This window comes from Platichthys flesus, chromosome 13 (assembly GCF_949316205.1).
Source record: "Platichthys flesus chromosome 13, fPlaFle2.1, whole genome shotgun sequence".
NCBI lineage: Eukaryota > Metazoa > Chordata > Actinopteri > Pleuronectiformes > Pleuronectidae > Platichthys > Platichthys flesus.
The window spans coordinates 20570713-20591851 of NC_084957.1; positions in this window are offsets into that span (position 1 = coordinate 20570713).

Below are 21139 nucleotides of genomic sequence, written 5' to 3' on the forward strand. Positions count from 1 at the left end.
CTTTCAACCTTTGGTTCCTCTCGTCTTGCAAACCTCCTAAAGGCCGCGTCCTTTCACTTTCTCTCCTCAGGTTTTTTTTCAGTCAGCAGTTTAATGAGGTGATGTGGAACATTAAACTGGTTTAATGTAACCTCACAGGTGCTCTACAGGGACACAGCTGGTAGTTATTCTGTTCCAAAAATCAACATGAACATGAATCTTTGCCACCATTTCTTATTATCACAATTGAATCCAGAGATTCGTGAGTCCAGTTAATAAAACCCAGTATATTTATTTCAAACTTGGTCCATATCAGTATGAAAATGAAACAAAATACAGAACAGTTTCAGCAGAAGTCTAAATGCATCGTTGTTTTTATTATGTTTTGCATTAATGTTCTTTTGTTTTGTGACATTTCCTTTTTACAATTTAAAGCACCCAACACTGTTTGTGTACAAGCTGCTCAGTTGAATGTTTATTTGTAATTTTTCAATGCTGTTGATTAGTCACGACATATTTTATGTTGAGAAACACTGACATCATGTGGCTGATAAGTGTAAGACACCAGTTTGTTCGTTGGTCTCCGGGGCAACATGATACACAAAGCGCTGCAGTTACCATCCTTTATCATGTTTATAACTGAGGTTATAGGTCAGTATGGAATTTTTGATTGTCAAGTTTTAGGGACAGAAATTATATTCTATAGGTTGCAGTGATGAAGCATATCAAAGTGAAGTCAGTGAAGAAATTATTTTTTAAATGTGTGTGTTTTCAGTTCTGGAAGTATGATAACCTATACTTTAGTGTACTGTTTTGAAAGCAAGTGTCAGAGTTCAGGGCAAATATGACATCAGTGAGGAGCCTGTGTGGCCGTAGACTGTCCCTGATGATCAAGTGAATCCATCTCAAACACCCAGTCTGCTGTTGTCGATCATTCCCCTGACCTCTGACCTCCAAAGAAAAGAGAAAAATACGTGAATGTAAAAGAAAGGAAAGATCTTAGCGTTAATCATGGTAATAGATTGTGGTTTAAAAACAAGAAAAAGAAAGGGAGACGTTTTGTGATCTTTTAATAATTGGACACAAGCCATATGAACAAAAACTCTAATCATCCAACCACTAGAGGGTATGTGTTTACCATTTTCTTTTCCTCTGACCTGAAATCCAAGACATCCTTTGACCTCATGTCAATTTTTAAACCATCAAATGGGTTTTAAGTCAAAACGTTTTTCACTGATTATCAACAACTTAATGAAAATATTTAAAACTGCCAACAAATAGCGTGCATTGTCTGTAATTAGCTGCCTAACAGTCAATCTTTTGCTTTTATTTTGACTCATTCAATGAGATTAGTCCTGTGCCCAAAACAAGCATATGATATGTCTCTGATCAAATATTGATAATCATAAAAAAACAAGAGCATAATGGAAAGCAACTAATAAAGCAAAGTGGAGTAAAACAGATCAACTCCAACGTGTGTCGCCCTTCACGACTGCTGACAGTGTTAACACTAATACTCAGCTGCCCTCTGCTGTATTAGTAAAAGTAAGTAGTAATAGTAAGTAAAAGTGGTCTTTTTTTTATGAGGTCTGATTCTAAGTAGATTCTGAAATGAACAATTCCTTTCTTTAATGGTTCTATTCCTAGAATTATTTATAATGTGCCATGTTAGACTTTTAAAAACCTGGAGAGCACTCACATCCAGAGTTGACACAACACACCTCTGCAGAGATTTGCTTATGATTCCAGGTGCAGCGCATGTAAGGGTTGGAATCAAATCTTTGATGTGTCCTGTTTCATTAGCGAGTCTCAGGAAAAGGTGGCTGCACAATGACCTTCAAATACAAGCTCAGGCTAATCTTCCCATGTGATGATTATTGTTACTGTATGCTTGTATTTTTTTAATTTCCGGGCAGGAAACATCAGAGCGAGTTGTGTTTTAGTGAAAGCAGATTGAGCTTTTACTGATGAGCGCACATTAATTATGAAACAAGGCTACGACTTATAGTTTTTTGTGCATAATAGAGATGAAAAGATTAGTTTTATTATTTAGTCAATTGACAGATAATATATTGAGAACTTAATTTGGGTGCAGTATTGTTTCTGTTCCTTTCTTTTACCCCAGAATCTGCCCCAGCTGTGAGAGATCAGGAGAGCTGATTAGTTTGAGTGGAGTGGTGGTGGGAGAGACACAGTTTTTACACGACAGCCAGAGAATCAATAGAAGCTTTTTGTTTGTCAACTTGCCTTATCCTTTTTGTTGAAATAAACGGGAACCTCACCCAAAGACATCATAACCTTCGCAACCTTTCTTTTTTATTCACTCTGGAATCGAGTTAAGAACCATCCCAAACCACCATCAGGTGACAAGTTAGGTTTTTTGAATAGTCACCACACAAGTAAAAACTGTTTGCCCTGGATGGAGGACAAGTAAGGAGCTTTGCCTTGGATGGAAAGAGGCTGCTGTGTGGATCAAGAGGAGGCCATGGAGCTTGTAACCCCTTCCCCCTCTTCACCAGACCGAGCCAGATGAGAAAGGTAAAGGAAACAGCAGACAATAAAACTGCACGAACAAAGAAACTGAGCCTGTTTGAGTGATTTAATGGAACTGGACTGTGTTGATTCATTGGATTATGGAACTGGATGTCATGAATGTTGATGAATGGAAAAGGTAATGAAAATGGAAAGCTAATTGGAAAATGGAGGAAAATGATCATCACCTGTGAATGACTGCTATTGTCTGCTGATGTCTCATGTTGACATATTGACAGTGTGGAAATGGAGAAAAATGCTGATGTTGAAAATGTTATTCTTGCGGAGCGTGTTGCAAAAAGTGATGTTGCAACTGCAAACAGTGATGTTGCAAAACTTGAAGAACGTGCTGTAAAAAGTGATGTTGCAAAAAGAGAGAGAAAATTAACTGCAAAAGGTGTTTCATTTCTAATCGAAAACCTACAAAAGAACCGGAAGTTAACTTTAAAACAAGCATCCAAAATCAAGTTGCAGATCGATGATCTGTTATCTGTCAAAATAACAACTGATTCTTTGAGCAATGTTGAAAATCTTATAAAGGAGTTTAATAAACTGTGTGATGCTGCTGCTGAAACTCATGATGCATTGATGGAAATGCCACTGCCTGAAGAAGAATGGAAAAGGCAGCAAACATGGTTTGAACAGAAATTTAAAGCAAATGAAAAGTTCATGTGTGATGTGTATAAATGGTTGAAGGATGCTCAAACACATTGTGACAAAGAGTCTGTACTTCAGGAGGATGAGATTGAACCAAATGTTGACCAGGAGGATGAGATTCAACCCAATGATAGTATTTCAAATGTTTCCCCCCTTGGAAAAACACGGGTCTCATCTAAGTCTAAATCTTCGTCTAAATCTTCCATCACAAGCTCTGCATGCTTACGAGCAAAAGCTGAAAAGGCAGCACTAATCCAACACATGGCTGCTCTGGAGAGGAAACATGCACTGGAGGCTCAAGAGGAAAAACTGCATGCAGAACAGGAAAGATTGAAAAGACAAAAGGAACAACTGGAAATGGAAACCCAACTAGCTGCTGCTACAGCTAAAATAGCCATGCTGGAAAGCAGTGTGGTGGGAAGTGGTTCTACACCATCCGATGGAATGGACTCATATTTCAATAAAGCCACAAAATCAAAAATGGAAATGTCACAAAGGTCAAAGTCAGAACCAGTGCAACAACCACCCTCACAGCAACCACCCTCACACCGGCATGATGCACGCCCTAAGGAAAGAAAATCTGCCCAAACACAACCATGGGAAACCCTCACTTCAATACAACCCATGCAATCCCTACAAAGACCACCAGGAGGCCATACAACTGTCTTCAATTCACTGCAAGGTCACAGGTCAAGCAATGTTTATACCACACCACAAATGAACACAAATGAAAATAAAATACAGGACATTGGCAACATTATGCAGCGACAAGCAAATCACTGCTCAGCTGGTTCAACAACAACACTCAACATCTCTTCCACCTCGAGCAATACCCATATTTGATGGTGACCCTCTACAGTATGGATCTTTTATCATGGCCTTTGAGCAGGGGGTTGAAAGAAAAGTCAATAATCTCCAGGACTGCTTGTACACCAGGGGGCAGCCTAGAGAACTGGTCAGAAGCTGCTATCACATGCCAAATGATCAAGGCTATCACAGAGCCAAGTATTTGTTAAAGGAACACTTCGGCAATGAAATAAAGATTGGGGCAGCTTACATGGAAAAAGCTTTAAGTTGGCCACCAATAAAAGCTGAAGATGTTGCCGCTCTTCAAACATACTTGTTGTTCTTGAGAGGATGTTGCAACATGATGGAAAGTCTACAATATATGGCAGAAATGAATGTACCATCAAACCTGAAACAGCTTGTGATGAAACTGCCCTACAAATTAAAAGAAAGATGGAGAGCAGCTGTTTGTGACCTACAGGAGAGACGAGGAAGTAGAGTTTTGTTCTCTGATTTGGTCAACTTTCTGGAACATCAGATCAAAATTCTCTCTGATCCTGTTTTTGGTAACCTACAAGACACACAAACTGCTACACTTAAAGGAAAAGCTCCCCCAAGATTTCCACCCAGGAATAAAAATCCAGCAACTGTGGCAGCTGTAAACACTTCAGCAGGTATAAGGTCTGCACCGCTCTACCATGCCTTTTCTTTATCAAAAAGCAAGACTACATCATGTTGCATATGTAAAGAGGATCACGCAATAGAAGATTGTGTACATCTTAAGAACAAAGTGCATCGTGAGAAACTTGATCTTTTAAGGCAAAGTGGTGTTTGTTTTGGTTGTCTAAAACCAGGTCATATCAGCAAGAGCTGCAAAAAACGTCTAACATGTGATGTATGTAACTTCAGACATCCTACAATGCTACACAATCCAGCTAAATTCAGAACATTTGAACAGTCAAACAACACTTTTGTCCCTCAGTAGACCTGTGCTCACACTGGGGCCGGTACACAGAAATGTGTTCTCTCAATTGTACCTGTACAAGTAAAGGTTAAGAATTGAAACAAAATTTTGACCACTTACGCTTTCCTTGATCCAGGAAGCTCAGCTACCTTTTGTACAGAACACCTGATGAGACAGCTGAACATGGACAGTATCCAAACACACATCTTCCTGCGAACTATGGGACAAGCACACACTGTAAAGACTCATGTTCTGACTGGACTGGAAGTAGCTGGTTATGATGACAACAGGTTTCTAGACCTACCTGAGGTTTACACTCAATAAACCATGCCAGTTACAAGAAACAATATTGCGACAGAAAAGGATCTCAGAAGATGGCCTTACCTGCGAAAGATTAAAGTTCCCGAGCTTGAAGTTGGAGTGGATTTGTTGATTGGCACAAATGCCTCAAAGCTTTTGGAGCCTTGGGAAATCATTAACAGCTGTAATGATGGACCCTATGCTGTTTGGACCCTATTGGGGTGGGTGGTGAACGGCCCACTTAAAGGAAGTGGAAGTGATACAGGGAAGAATGGCTGCCCTACTGTCACTGTCAAAAGGGTCTCCATTGATAAAGTGGAACAGTTGTTAATCACACAATACAACCAAGACTTCAATGAAAGGTCATGTGATGACACTTTAATGTCAAGAGAAGATATGAGGTTTCACCACATTATGGAAAAAAACAATTCGTCTTGAAAACAACCATTATTGTGTTGATTTACCTTTTAAGGATGATGATGTCATAATGCCAAACAATCGATGCATTGCTGAACAACGAGTCATGAGTTTGAAAAGAAAGTTTCAGAGGAACAAAGAGTATCATCAGGAGTATGTGCACTTCCTTAATGATGTTATTAAAAGTGGCTATGCGGAGCAGGTGCCTCAACAGCAACTGAACGGAACTGAAGGTAAAATCTGGTACATACCACATCATGGGGTGTATCATCCCAAGAAGAAAACCCTGAGAGTTGTATTCGACTGTGGAGCAAGTTTCAAAGGCACATCTTTGAACAGCCAGCTGTTACAAGGTCCTGACCTCACAAATTCCCTCTTTGGTGTTCTTCTAAGATTTAGGCAAGAAGCAGTTGCCATCATGACTGATGTTCAAGCTATGTTTCACCAAGTCCAAGTTTCTCAGAAACATGTTGATTTTCTCCGATTTTTGTGGTGGCATAATGGAAAGATGGTTGCTGAGCATGGACTGTGCTTCATCAATGCTGCTAGAGACTTTGATTATTGATGATGTTCTCCTGCACGTGGCATCTATTGCACTTCTGTCCGTCCTGGGAGAGGGATCCCTCACATGTGGCTCTCTCTGAGGTTTCTACATATTTTTACCCTGTTAAAAGGGTTTTTTGTAGTTTTTCCTTACTCTTGCTGAGGGTTAAGGACAGAGGATGTCACACCCTGTTAAAGCCCTATGAGATGAATTGTAATTTGTGAATATGGGCTATACAAATAAAATTTGATTGATTGATTGAAATGTAATGCAACCGTTGGTGGACTTCAGAATGAAAGTTCATATATTTGGAGCAACTTCATCACCGAGCTGCGCCAATTATGCGTTAAAGAGAGTTGCTGATGACAACACGGCTCATTACAGTGACAAAGTGTTACAGACCATCAAACAAAATTTTTACGTGGACGATTGTTTAAAGTCTGTGTCTTCAGAAGAGGAAGCTTTGCAAATGGTACAAGATCTCACTGCTGCATGTGCCAAAGGAGGCTTTCGGCTTTCAAAGTGGATGAGCAACAGTCGAGCAGTTCTTGCCAGCATCCCTGAAGAAAATCGTTCCAAAGCAACCAAAGAGCTCAATTTGGATAAAGACAACTTGCCTGTTGAAAGAGCTCTTGGATTGCACTGGTGTGCAGAAACAGACATGTTCATGTTCAAGATTGCACTGGAAAATCGTCCATGTACCCGCCGTGGAATCTTGTCAGTGGTTAATTCTATCTATGACCCTCTTGGTTTCTTGTCACCATTCACACTGCCTCCTAAGCTGATGCTAAAAGAGCTGTGCAAAAGAAAAATTGGTTGGGATGACACAATACCACAAACCTTTCTGCAGAAGTGGACACAGTGGCTGACAAATCTGCATAAATTGTCACTGTTAAAGGTGGAACGATGTATCAAGCCGAAGAACTTTGGAAAGGTAAGCAATGCACAGCTGCATCACTTCTCAGATGCTAGTGAGTGTGGATACGGCGCTGTTTCTTATCTGAGATTGAAAGGCATCTCTGATGAAGTTAACATTGCTTTCATGGTTGGAAAGTCCAGAGTCGCCCTCATGAAACAAACCACAATACCAAGGCTTGGACTCACAGCTGCTGTATTAGCTGTCAGACTAGACAAGATGATTACAAAGGAGCTTCGACTGGAATTGGACCAGTCAGTGTTCTGGACCGACAGCACGGCGGTGCTTAATTACATTTCAAGTGAAACAAAGAGATTCCACACATTTGTAGCGAACAGAGTGGCTGTCATAAGAGAAGCTACAGAGGTGGCCCAGTGGAGGTACATAGGCTCTAAACAGAACCCCGCTGATGAGGCTTCAAGAGGACTGTCAGCTGATGATTTTCTGAAATGTGAACGTTGGCTCAAAGGACCAGAGTTTCTGCTGACTGAGGAAAGGACCTGGCCAAAACAGGAGGTAAACAAACCTGCCGTCAGCTTGGATGACCCCGAGGTCAAACAAGACCTCACAGTTAATGCTTGTGTTGTTGATGATGCATCCAATACTATGAACAAGCTTCTAACCTATTTTTCAGACTGGGAAAAACTCAAAACTTCAGTCGCCTGGTTTTTGAAGTTTAAAGACCTACTTCAACAGCTAAGGAAAAAAGGTAAAACATGCAACAAAGGACATCAACACAAAGCAAAGATAAATGTTCAACCATTGACACGGGATGACTTACATAATGCAGAACTGGAAATTGCACGCCTCTGCCAACAGCAAAGATTTCACAGGGAAATCTCCCTCTTGGAGAAAGGAGCATCATCTGTGCCAACCAACAGTGACATCTACAGGTTTGATCCCACACTCCAAGATGGGCTGTTGAGAGTAGGAGGCCGCCTGAGAAAAGCATCCATGCCTGAAACAGTAAAACATCCAATAATTCTGTCTAAAGATCAATACATATCCAAACTTATCTTACAACATATTCACAAGCAAGTGGGTCACGCTGGACGTAATCATATGATATCTACACTTCGAAAAACCTACTTGATAACAAATGCAAACTCAGCCTGCAGGAAAATCATTGCTGATTGTGTTACCTGTTGTCGTCTTCAAGGGAGAGTTGGAGAACAGAAAATGTCTGACCTTCCAGCTGAAAGACTCCTGCCAGACTTGCCACCGTTTACTAATACAGGCGTGGATTATTTCGGCCCTATTGACATCAAAAGAGGTCGCAGCATGGTCAAAAGGTATGGCGTAATCTTCACATGCATGACCAGCCGGGCAGTACACCTTGAAGCAGCCCACTCACTGACAACAGATTCATGCATAAATGCCATCCGACGGTTCATGTGTCGACGTGGGCAAATCTCCAACCTCAGGTCAGACAACGGCACCAATTTTGTTGGAGCTGAAAGAGAGCTAAGGGAAGCTCTTAGAGCCCTGGATCACAACAAAATTCAAAGTGCTTTGGCAAAAAGAGGAATAGCATGGACATTCAACCCTCCTGCTGGATCTCACTACGGCGGAACATGGGAGCGGATCATTTGCCTCATAAGAAAGGTGCTGTATTCCATTGTCAAACAGCAAACATGGATGATGAGAGCTTTTGCACTATTCTTTGTGAAATTGAAGCCATTCTCAACAGTCGCCCAATAACCAAACTATCCGATGACCCTAATGACCTGGAAACACTTACACCCAACCACATTCTTCTGTTGAAGGCCAAACCCCTTCTTCCTCCTGGACTTTTTGATGATAGTGATATATACATCAAACGAAGATGGAGACAGGTACAGTATCTGTCAGATTTATTTTGGAAGCGGTGGGTAAGGGAGTATCTTCCACTGCTCCAAGAAAGACAAAAGTGGACAAAGCCACGAAGGAATTTTTATGTGGACGACGTTGTTGTTATCATGGACCCTTCTGCTCCAAGAAGTTCATGGCTGATGGGTAAAGTGACCAAAACCTTTCCAGACAGGAGAGGTGTTGTCCGGTCAGTTCAGCTGAAGACCAAGACAGGCTTTCTGGAGAGGCCTGTCACCAAGCTCTGCATGCTATTGGAGACATAAAGATTGTTATTAAAGACTGATTTATGGATTGACTTATGAAAGAAAGATTTGATTTATGGACACCGACTTCTGAAAGAAGAAGAAGAAGATTTGCACACACACACACTCTTTTTGGCTCCTTTTTGAAATATGTTTATATAATTGTAGTGCACACCAACACAATTATGGGGCCGGTGTGTAGGAGCCATTTTTTATGTTGTGTAGGTATTTACTTTTCCACAAGGGTGCAGTATTGTTTCTGTTCCTTTCTTTTACCCCAGAATCTGCCCCAGCTGTGAGAGATCAGGAGAGCTGATTAGTTTGAGTGGAGTGGTGGTGGGAGAGACACAGTTTTTACACGACAGCCAGAGAATCAATAGAAGCTTTTTGTTTGTCAACTTGCCTTATCCTTTTTGTTGAAATAAACGGGAACCTCACCCAAAGACATCATAACCTTCGCAACCTTTCTTTTTTATTCACTCTGTAATCGAGTTAAGAACCATCCCAAACCACCATCAGGTGAAAAGTTAGGTTTTTTGAATAGTCACCACAGGTAGTTTATACATTCATAATAATGATTAATTGAAAAGAGTTTGCATATTCATGTGCAGCATATTTTATCTTGAGATATTGTAAATGTCTTATTTCATCATATGTGATGTGTCAATGAATTCATAAATTCTATTATATTTTCACGAGAGGAAACATTTGGGGTTCTGGTGGATGTCCTTTAAAAACTGTCTATACACCTTAATTGTAAAACCTTTTAAAGTAATTTATATATATCTTTAGATTAGAATTTTACTCTCAAACCCTTAAATATATTTTCGAACAGGAACAAAAACACATTGGAGAGATCTCTTTGCCCTGAATTAAAAAAAACGTATAAATCATGCAGGTAGAAGGAACGCATTATTTTACAACTACCTATTAGGTGCATTTATGGCCACAGAGGGGCAGCAAATCAACCACTTGATTTTACACAGAGACACACACACACACACACACAGTACATTTACACCACCTTTGGATGTCTCTGATATCTGGTGTATTAAACAAACAGCACTGGACTGTTTGCAAGTATGTTAACATGTGACATTCTTTCTCTATTGATTCATTAAAGTGCTGAGTAAACAGATGTTCGATAGATGTTTGATAGAAGAGTCAATAAAACTCACACTTCTCATTATGTCGGCCCCCTGAGTCATTGAACGGTACAGTACAGCTTACAATGGCCCACATGTTTGCATATGGAGGTGGTTGAACATTGTGACTGAACGCTCTCTGACCTTGATTGAACTTTGCGGAATTTCTACAGCAGGCAGAGGTTATGGCCAACTAAGACACTGTGAATCATTTATAGTGAAGCATTTATCTTATTCTCATCTCAGAGAAGTCTCCGTTGTATTTGAATCCTTTCTGGGCCGGGTAAAGGACACAGTGACGTTACTATTTTATTGTCCTTGTCAACAAATCCTATGAAAAGACCAAAACTGATCATTAACGAAACCCCAGAACATTGCTGTGCACGTATCCAAACCCTGATACACTTTATTTTACAGCTCTGCGTCTTTGAGCTCCATTAACAATTATATATGAGCCACATTACGCTGATAGACATTTCTCTTGATTACCATGAACCTTTAAACAACTCTGACTCAATCCCACACTTACATACATGGATCAACATACAGAACATCTAAAACTCCTTTTTATCCTTAGGGCAATTTGTTTTACCTCCTGTTGTTTGCATGTTCTTTTGATTCTTATTTGTGTTTTCTTGGAATGTTTGGTTTATTTTCTACACACCTTTATTGTGAATGAGCTCTCTACCTCAATGTATTCATGAGTGAAGTAAAGGTTGAATGAATATATCAACAACAGCTGGGAAACACTCACCAATCGGCTTTGCTATATAAAACAGTCCCTACCCATACAGGAAACTCATTTATAAATATGGGTCTTCATAACCACAAATGTATGGCTGAATCTTTGAGAGACAGGCTCATTGGTTTTGTTATTTTCATAGGTTAGACCACTCTTACATTACTATGGAAATGTGATGTTACTTTTATATACGTCTCGCTTTTGTTGCATGGAAAATGCACTTAAAAACTTTCTTTCAATACGAGTTATAGAACATGACCTTTGAAAGCCAGAGATGACACATTTTGAATCCATCATCTCACAACCCCACGGCTCCACAACTCAACTTCTGGCATTTCTAACATTTCAGCTGCTGCCTACCACCTCGCAGAAAACAGGTAAAAAATGAATGAACCTGCTTTTCTTAATTTCCCTCCACATTCAGAGAGACAGGTTTGCTCATCATCATTTAACCTCCGCTCGATATCATCTCCACATTTTACATATCAGGGGGTTTTGTTTGGGTAGCCAGGGCGACGCAGATTTGGACGCTCAACACAGAGTTTGGCGTTTCTTGCAGGATGACGTGATTTTTTCAGCTGTGTGGAGAAGAAACGGGGGAAACCTGCCATCAGTGGCCTCTGGATGCCAAGTGAAATATTATTCCAGTGGAATAATACGCTTCTGGCTGAACAAGTGCTGAATATATCCGATTTCTGATTCTAGCTTTTGTAGAACGGTGATTGTAATTCTCACGATTATGACTGGAGGGGTGTCTATCATGATGTAAAATGGGAAAAGAAATCTCATGAAAGTGTTCCCTGTGGTGCTCAGGAGTTAGTTTGTTGAAGGGAAGTAAATAATAAATATAAAGAAACTATGTCGCAGAAAGATGATATTATCTTTAAGAATCTAGCCATCATTGATAAAAACCAACAGCTGGCTTCTGAAAACAAGAGGCTACAAGGTAAACTGGAGGAACAAGCGAAGAAGGTGAAAGCCCTGTTCTTGCGATTATATCCAAAATTACAGAGGCTCTGCCTTCAGGTTGCTAGAAGAGTTCTGTAGACATCGTGCTTTGTTATTAGCGGAGCAGTTAGGTTCAGTTCCTTGCTGCTATATGCTGGTTCATCAAGTCCATCATGAGGCTTCCAAGAGGGCTGGTGCGATGTGACAATAGGGTATTATCATGCAAAAAAAAGATAGCTAGCATGCTAAAGTTAGCGCATCACAACCTTTTGTTTAAAGGCTGTTGGAAAATTACCATAATACATTGAAATTATATCAAACTAAGATATTATATTCAACCTTATTAATGGAGCAACTACTACTTTTGTGGGTACCTCTCCCAGCTTGCTGGTGAAACACGAGGCACTGTGGGTACCCCTAGGTTTGAAGAGAGAGTCACAAAAATCTCAGTTCCTAGGCCTCAGTCCCAACAGGTATTGTGTGGATAAATAAACTTTTATGTAATCGTGTCTTATCTTGAATTTATTTCGGATCACCTGAAAGTTAAGAAAAATCTAATTTCAGCCACATCACACCAACTCAATGTTTGATTCTAAAGCTTTAAAGCTCTTCATGATTACATTTTAGATCTTATAAAACTGAAACTCCTCGACCTCCGTCATGAACCGATGAAAATGAATTCTCACTACTGATGAAGAAATCGAGATATTTACTGTTTAAACAATTAATTCAGGTCTGAATCCGGGTCATAGACTGGTAGGAATCTGATAAAGCTGGGTTAATACCAAGAATATCGCTGTATTGAAGTCAGAGTTTGAAGCATCAATAAAAAAACTTATTGTCAAAATAAACAATTTGTTTGAGAGAATAGTCACAAATCTGCATAAGAGCCTTAATAATATGGATTTTATTTTTGATAAATATGAGTAAAATATGTCCAATACGATATATTTGTTTCAAAAAAGGCAAAGATTCCGAAGATGAAACTGTTCAGCTACACATAAACTTTATTTTAAATAAATATTCATGGAATACAACTCACATACACGCAATGACATTTAAGTTAAATCAACAATATAAATAAATAAAAATTCGATTGATAAAAATATATAATTAAACAAGTTAATGATTACTTTTAAAATAACTCACTTGTTAAAATAGAAAACTTCTCACGTCATTACGTAAAACATATCATCTTATATAAATAATTTTGTTAAAACAACACATTAACAACGAGAGTTATCATGTTGTAATGTGAAAAGTCTATAAAGTTTTTCACTCGGCAACAACATGCTGTCGATTTTTGTGAGATCAGTCAATGTGAACACGTTCCAGGGGTCTCGGGCACCATAGAGCCATTTTTCAACACCAATTGAAAATACTTCCATAATAAGAATTTGAACATGTTAAAGCCATTCAAAAAGCCAATTCATTTGCCTGAATAATTAAGATGCATTTATTAGTCCCAAACACATGCACATACATGCACAGGCAGACTCATGCAGGTAGGAAAATTTACCTCTGCTTTTGACCCATCTGGTGCAGGACACACAGAGCAGTGAGCGACCATGTACGGCGCCCGGGGAGCAGATGTTGGGGGAGTAAGGTGCCTTGCTCAGGGGCACTAGACAGGGTAGGGAGAATCCTCTTGGATTTATGGCCAATCCTTCCAGGTTCGTCTTTTTGTTGTTACTCCATGGAGTCGAATCAGAGACGAACCAGGGACCTTTTCTGCCCATAGTCCCAGTTTCTGCCACTAGTCCACCGCCTAGTTATTATCAATAATAATAATAATAATAATAATAATAATAATCATCATCATTACAATTTCAATAGGGCCTCTCACTGTCAGTGCTCGGGCCCTAAATAAATGAATGAAAAGCATTTTCATACTGTAACTGCCATATATCCACACAAAGATATATATTATCATTTAGTGATAATATATGATTATATGTATATATATATTACCACTATATGATGATGAATGATTTATTAAGGCCTTTTGCAAGCTATGAACGTGTCCATCTTATAATCAGTTTGCATATTATCAATATTTTTAAACCCTGTATCCAGTAAATGTGCTCTTTCACATCACCATGGAATTTCACTCAGCAATACTTTGTAGCCTTGGGATAATTTTTGGCTTCGGGCATGGACACAACATACCAAACATAATGGCTGCTCCTGACAAAAGACTGTGACCTTTGACCTTAGACCAATCATCTGCATAATTATTCATATGGAGATAAACTACTGAGTTGTATTCCCAGTGAGTTTGAAGAAAATCTGTCGACGTGTTGTTGAGTTAATTTGTGCATACACACAAAGAGAGGGGAAAATACTGACGATGCTGAAACGCAGGGTGATGGATAAATAAACATTGAGACAATTAGAAATTTGATTCTAACAATTTGATGTTATGCTGTACTGCACATATGCAATACTATTGTTATACACCTCAGTGTACTATAAATAAGAGTAAAATGAGGCCAGCATAATGTTTTTATGTTGTTTGGTAGGATTATCGTCACAGTATTCACGGTGCACGTGTACATTCACATGCTGGACAATCAATCTGTGACATCTGGCACGTGTTGCCTTCAGCCTGAGACCCTCAGTGTGTCCATGGCTTTATATGTAGGAATCGCTGCCTCAAAGAGCTATGGCCCAGAGACACAGAGGTGAAGAGAAGAGGAGGGAGGGATGAGGAGAGCACGTGAAATGAGAATAACGTGGAAATTCAAAATGACGAAATGCAGCAGGGGGAGGAGGACAAAACAGAGTGAGTGAGAGAGAGAACAGCAGGAGAAAAGAATGACTCCTGTGGCTTTTTGAGATCTAAGAGTTTAAAAAGATTTGATAGGTCAGGCTGACTTCTGCTTCTATAAAACTTGTATCTAATATTTCAAAATGTTTGACATCCAGTCTTTTGTCTATGATAAGAATGTTCTCTGATTAATAGCTGAAATCAAAAACGCCAATTGAAAATCAGCAGCTGTACATTAAGCCAACTTTTCTTTTCAGGAAGTTAAACCAAAACACTCTTTGAAAGTATAACTGCAGCTGTTTCCAGACACGCACTGAATATTCTCATGGAGTTATCAAGAGGGGCTGAGAACCCAGGCGTCCAAGTCATTTGTTTGTGACATTCTCCAGGTTTTTGTAAAAACCCCAGAGAGGTTCTGAGTGAGAGAGTGTGAGGAAAATGTCAGAGGATTCACAGGAAGCGAGTGGGAGCTTCGATGACATGTTTCTCAAATGTGACGGATGCAAAACTGAAAAACAAATCAAAAACTGAATGCAACTATTGATGGAAATAAAGAACCGTGAGATAAAGGGCCGTGAGTTTCCAGAGCTTTTACCCTGTCATGTCCTGCCTCCTGCTTCTCGACCCAGGCTCCAGCCTTCACCTGAATGTTCCGACATATTCCTTTAGTTCTGAACTCGTATCAGCCGCTCAATAACCTGCTGCGTTCTTCACGTATGGGGCAAACGCCAGAGAAAGGGTTAGGACTTTTTCAGAGTTCATGTCTGAAAACAGCTTAAGTCAGAGTAAGTATAACAAGTCAAAGCTGCAAGATGTTTTTCTTTGGCAAAAATAATTCATTCATTTTCTCATCCAGATAACTTTGTCTAATGCTGGTGTTTGTTTAAAACTTGTCTCAGTACCCAACATGACTTATGTTCAGCTTTACAATCAACAAAACATTGAGTGAGTGAGTACAATTATTAGACTACAAAAAATTAGATCTAAGTTGTGACGCACTGGTTAGTCCAGCTTAGATATAATATGTAAAAATTCATCACCAAAATGTCTAAAAATAAATAAGACCTATGATATATATTTTGTTGACTTGTGCCTTTACATTTTTCAAAAAGTATAAAGATGTTTAAACTCAAAGCAATCCCTACTTTTATTTAGGACATTTTATTTTGTCGCCTTTTAATTGCGTTATATCATCTTTAACTGTGACTTGGTCCATCTCTGCTTTAACTTCAAACACATGTTTTTTCCTTCCAATGTCTCTTAATGAATCACAATTATTTATCGCATACAATCATACATACAAATGTATCTACCTCGTGCAGGTCCTCCACTACAATGAAGGTCTGTAGTTTGATCCCTTTATCCCCCATTCCACACGCCGGACAGTGTGTGAGTGATGTATGATAGAAAAGTGCTGTATGATTGTGTGCATGAATAGCAAACCTGTGCTGTAAAGCGTTTTGAGGGGTCATCAGATCTTGAAAAGCCCTTTACAAATACAAACCATTTACCATTTACCTCGGTCGTCTGCTTGTCAGGACCAGCAGCCTCTGTTCTCCTTAAGTTCTGACCTGTTTTGGTATTGAGCTGATAACATCTTCTTTTCCAGGAACCTTCAGGCAGAGGGAGAGAGAGGGAGGACGTGTCCCTCCAAACTCGGCACTTTGTTTGAACCCTCTTGCCCTGTAAGTGTGAGGGAGTTTCTGTTTGTTTTTATGCACCTGCGATAGAAGCAGGAATTCATCACGCCACTGCTCTGATGCAGGTCAGCGTGGCAGCTCAAGTACCAACCATGACCTAGTGTCCACCTAAAAGAGAGCAGCAGAAATGTTACTCAATTTCCTCTGATGTATTAGGTTGCAAACAGTTTGAATGTACACAGATCAAAAGATGATATTCCACTCTACCAAACTGTGGATGTGACCTCAGGTCGCCCTGAACCTCATTAGAAACGTGACTCCAGATATAAACACAGTAGTTTTCAATTTAGAATTGTTTACAAATGGTATTGTGGAGTAAACATTTGAAGAGGAAAGCAAGTCTGATCAGATTTCTATCATGCTTGGTTTATATTTTCCTAAGTTGCTCACAGACAGAGAGACACTGAGGATGATGTTTTTCTCACGTGATTTCATTACAGAAGAAGGTCGGACTGAAAGTTACACATGAATCTGGAAAAACAGATGAAACTGACACATGCTGAGTCTGGGAATGTGAACATTAAGTATCTCTGGTTTAGCTTTTTCGTCCATCTCCCTCGGAGTTCCCTGACATTTTGGAAATACACAGAACATAATAGTCACGAGAAATATTTCTACAGTTGTGCAAACCAAACATTTTTTTTAGGAGCAGGCAACCAGCCTCAGTCAGATCCAGGTTTCATTTCTCTTCTTGCTCTCACATGCCTGAGCAGAGGGTGAAACAGAAATACACAGACTGCCTGCCCTTTGCTGAGTCTAATGCTTCTATATCAGTGACCTTTTCATTTTCTCTCCAGGCTAAAAACCACCACAGCTTCATTTCCCAGGCTTTTGACAGGAGGGTTTGATATTTAAATCTCATTTCCATATTTGACCCTGCAGACCTGTGTGTTTCAGGGTCTCAATAGAGATTGCATTTTAACTGTACAACCAGGTGGACAATACTAGACATGTATCTTTTGTGTGAGTCTCTGTTTGCATACACATATCTGCTCTCTGGCTCAAACTGTGCGTTCACCTGCTTGATTCTATTTTGATGAAAAGTTAAATAAAAAAAATTTAACAAAGGAGGCATCATGTCGACCAAACATTTGTTCAGCTCCTATTTGTCCTCTAAACCATTTGGCTCAGATTCTACCCACCGAGCAAATCAGGTGCAACAAGTCCTGTGAAATAAAACGTTAACACTACAAAGTAAAAGACAGTATAAACAATTTTTAAATGAATCTTCCTTATTTCAAAAGTTGAAGTTGAGCTTCTCTCTCTGCTTGTTCCAGGACAGTTCAGACTTTAACCTTTGACCTCGCTGACAGCCTTTTTCTGAGAGTGCCACCTCCTCTCATCCCCTGACAGGAGACAACTCTTTGATGCTTTTTGAACTTGACAGCTCCTTCACTCTATGTCTTCCTCTCCACCTGGTTTTCTCTCTCGCACATGTTGAGTTTTAGCTTGTTTCCAATTATCGTCAATTTGTATGAGAGACAATCCTCACGTCAGCTGCTGTTCACTTCCAAAGAAAACAGGTGCCTCCATGAATTCAGAGTATTCTTATTTCATGCTGAAACAGTCATTATTTTCCTTTTCGTAACACACAATCCAATTTTATGTCACGGGGGAGGAACTGGAGGGGATACATCCAGCACGTGTTTCTATCAGATCCAAAATGGCAGATGTTAAAGTGGGAGTGATGCCGTCAGAGGGCCTCATTTGGCCCTCACGGCAACATGTGAGTGGGCCAAAAACAGCTGAGGCGTGTGGAGATAACCGCCAGTGATAGGCCGAGGAGATCTGCATCAATGTGATGATGAATTATCTGTCAATGACGTGATGCAGACTGGTTGCAAAATCAGTGAGCCAGCTAGCCAGGGGATATCTTATTGATTTAAACTTCTATTGTTATTATTGTGCTTACACTGTTTGCTCCAATCGGCACGCCACATCCTGAATGCTCACACCATGTCCCAGTCGGCCTCTTGTGACCGATCTGACTGTTTTCAGAGAATAAGACGTCAAAGTCAAATACGGTGTCTTGACCATTTTGTGAGCCACCAACATTTCTCTCTGGTATGTTAGTCCAGATTAGAGGATATGAAAACATCAAACAGGCAGCTCAGTGACCTGATCATAAATTAAAGATTAATATTATTGTTTAGAAGTTTTATCCACTCAAACTCGTAAGGAGGCTGGACTTGGCCTATGAACATGCTCCAACACACACACACATACACACAAACACTCACACACTCACACACTCACACACACTCACACACACTGCAGCCCGCTGAATAGGCTGGTGAAAGACAGCTGGTGAACTCCAGACAACTGCTGGGCTGTGAGCCAATAGAAATGCAGAAAGTGGGTCAGCATCGAGGATATTCTCCCATCAGTGATGGAGACCTGCCTGGATATTGTTTTTAATTCATTACTCCTATTGTTCAGTTAGTCAGATATGACCGCAATTGGACGAAAGCCTCTTATGGCCACTTACAATGATTATATTAATCCGATTTCACGGCATTTGTAAATCAAATCCTCTGAAGGATTTATTGAGCTGATGAAAATGTTGTTTCCCTTACTGTGGCAGCTGCTGAAGTTGTTATATGATGATGTACAAACCAGTGAGTGTATATAGAGGTGGACGACCCGTCTCCATAACCTTCTATTGTACAGATCTAAAGCCCAAATATCCTGGATATGGTCACTGCCATCTGGCTCTTGTGATGTAATTTGGAGCCGAAGTCTGTGCAGTAGTTATAGTAGAGTGAACCTGCAGTTTATTGTCCCGACCATATATTCGTAAGTCAGTCTCAGCTGTCAATCCTGACCCTTCAATCCATTTCTATGGCATCAAATAACCAATTAAAACCAAACTTACCAGAGACATGATCCCTTGAACATACGTCAGTCTGGGTAGAGCTACCTAAAATGACAGAAACCACATGTATTTGATGTTTACTTAGTTTGGTCCAAGTCCTGGTCACTAACATGATGGAGGCAGAGCTTTTGACCTGAACTGCAGCCAGCCACCGGGGGCGGTCCAGATGTAAACCAAAGCTGGGGAATGTTCAGAAAAACATATATTTGCTTTCATCACAAAGTTGGAGAATTCAGAAAAACACCAAGCTCTTAAAATACTGAAAAACTTGGTTGTGTTTTCAGCATAGCGAGGTCACATGACACCCTGAGACCCAATGAGACTCTTTTACGGACTGGGTCAGAAAGATTTTACCAGTATGCACTGTTTGCATGGCTTCCAATAAAACAAATGGACCTGCACATTTGAAAATCACTTTGACATGTCACAAAATACTCCTGGACATTTCATCAGTCCCAGACAAGCTAAAGATGTTTGTAACAAGATCGTCATTCCCCTGGTGCAACAATCGAGTGTCGAGAATAAGAGTCAGCTGGGGAACCTTAAGGTCTTGGTAGACGTTTGCACGATGCCTTTTTCTTTCTTTATTTTAGATAATGTTGTACCTAACTGAAACAGTCCAGTTGGTTACATCATTAATTACGTGATATTTTTCACTGTATCCAAAGCACTTTTCATTACTGAGAGGTCAGAAACACACAGTAACTGCATCATTTAGCACAGTCACATCATGAAGGTTCTCCTGGGGAACTATGTTTCAAGACCAAATGGGATGCGTATATAAAAAACACTATATAAGTAACTAGAAAGGAAAAGTAGATCTTTGGAAAAGACATGTCAGCATGTTTGGTCAAGACCCAAACCTCATTAAGTAATGATGTACATTCTCAATCTTAATTAGCTCATAGCTACTGTTGTGCAAGAGCTGCAGATTTCCAATATGGCTTCCAGAGGATGGGTTATATCACCTCCGGATCAGCTCTGAGTCACATCTTGTCTAACGGCAACACAAAACACACACACATCAAAATTACCCATGCTGCAGAGTTGGAACAAAGGTGTGCATATAGTAAACAAGGAAGCTTAAGTAGGGGGTTGAATGTCATGAACATAATGGTCATCTGTGAGCGGATAATGGGAAGGAATACACTCGCTTTCACAAACACACAACACATGTACGTTAATTACATTGTCAGAGTAAACTTCTAAATCCATCATTTCACTAATATCTCTAATTCTAAAAAAATGTCAATTATTTGAAACTTGACTGTATCATAGATGTGCTTTCACATCATATTATCAGTATGATGTTATCATGACATTTTATCTGGGTACCCTGATCTGCAAATAATTAGCTCTCCATGCAAACTCATCTCTAAGAGTTGACATCATGTGTTCAGTCATCTGATTCTTTTTTACTGTCAGATGGGTTTGGGTCTTGAGGGTACTTGTGCTGCATCATATATCAATTTCTGTGTGTGTGTGTGTGTGTGTGTGTGTGTGTGTGTGTGTGTGTGTGTGTGTGTGTGTGTGTGTGTGTGTGTGTGTGTGTGTGTGTGTGTGTGTGTGTGTGTGTGTGTGTGCACATGCCTGTGTCACGTCAAAGGGCTTACTTGGTAATAAGAGGTAATAAGTGAGACAGATGGTTTTTGTGGTGTAAATTACACACTAAGTGAACAGGGCAGTGACTGATTCTGTTGCACTTTCTCATCACCCTGTCTTCTTTTTGAAAGAGAAAAGAAAGTAAAAATTGTACTTTGTCCTTGTTAAG